Here is a 1,081-nt window from a genome sequence, read left to right as displayed (position 1 = left end):
CATCTGCCTGGAACCCGGAACGGAACATACCCCAGAAGATTACGTACCAAACTTATCCCATCGACCTACGTCCATCCTCGTAAATAAATCAATTAATAGTAGTTTCATTACTTGTTGATGTTTACAGTAGTGACCCAAATTTTGTTTAGTGTAAGAATCGTGTGTCGCAGGATGTTCGATGCGCTCGTCAACTCGTCGTGGACCAAGTTTACACAAAATTATCCTCTGGATTAACGTTCTGAACGCATTCATCTCAACGGTCTTCGATTCATGTCACGAGACTGGTTTTCATAATGATTTGACAGATGTTTATGTTTCTGAGATCATTGTGAAAGCTGATTTCGTTCCTAATGCCGCGAGATTCATCAGCTGCTTGGATAATCCATGAAGAACACCGCATTTCCGTGGAAGTGTTGATGCAGTAAAAGCAAGACCTTCGTCATATTCCTATCTGTGAGTCATTCATTTTAATAAATTGTAAGTTTTAAATTTAATTTCTCGCCATGTTTGTATTGATGTGTTCTAAATTTTTCAGGTAGCGGGACAGTATATCTGGATTATCTTCCACCAGCTGCGGGCTACGGCATTTTGTTGTTCCGAATTCGAAATTTGCTCCTTCGAAAAGCCCCCATTCTCACGTGATGGTCGTTTCTACCGAGCTTGCCGAGTTTATCACTCGTTAAACACTTTTGTTGTTTTGTTCTACTGCATTCGGTATTTTTCTTTGTCAAGTAATTGGGTTTTATTCGCTATAGTCGCCGCAACTAATTCATCCAGCGCACAAATTCAATCTATTGCGTCTATTTTCTGTAAAATCTGATTTTGTTCTGCTACCACACAATTCCTCTACTTCTACGCCTACGAAAATGATTTTTTTTGCAATAGCTTGTTGCAAAAAAAAAAACCTGTCTCAATTCTCATCAACTCATTCAGCCTCCAATACATCATTTGCATACATGCTCACTATACTAAACATTGTCTATGGTCTCTAATTAATCATTTACATATTAGCTGCCCGTACTCTACTATTTCTGTGGTCGCAACCTTGTCTTTGACAGAAGAGGTTAATAAAATGATCGCG

Source organism: Hyalella azteca, unplaced genomic scaffold (assembly GCF_000764305.2).
Source record: "Hyalella azteca isolate HAZT.00-mixed unplaced genomic scaffold, Hazt_2.0.2 contig6587, whole genome shotgun sequence".
Classification (NCBI taxonomy): Eukaryota; Metazoa; Arthropoda; class Malacostraca; order Amphipoda; family Hyalellidae; genus Hyalella; species Hyalella azteca.
Note: the sequence above shows the minus strand (reverse complement) of the source record.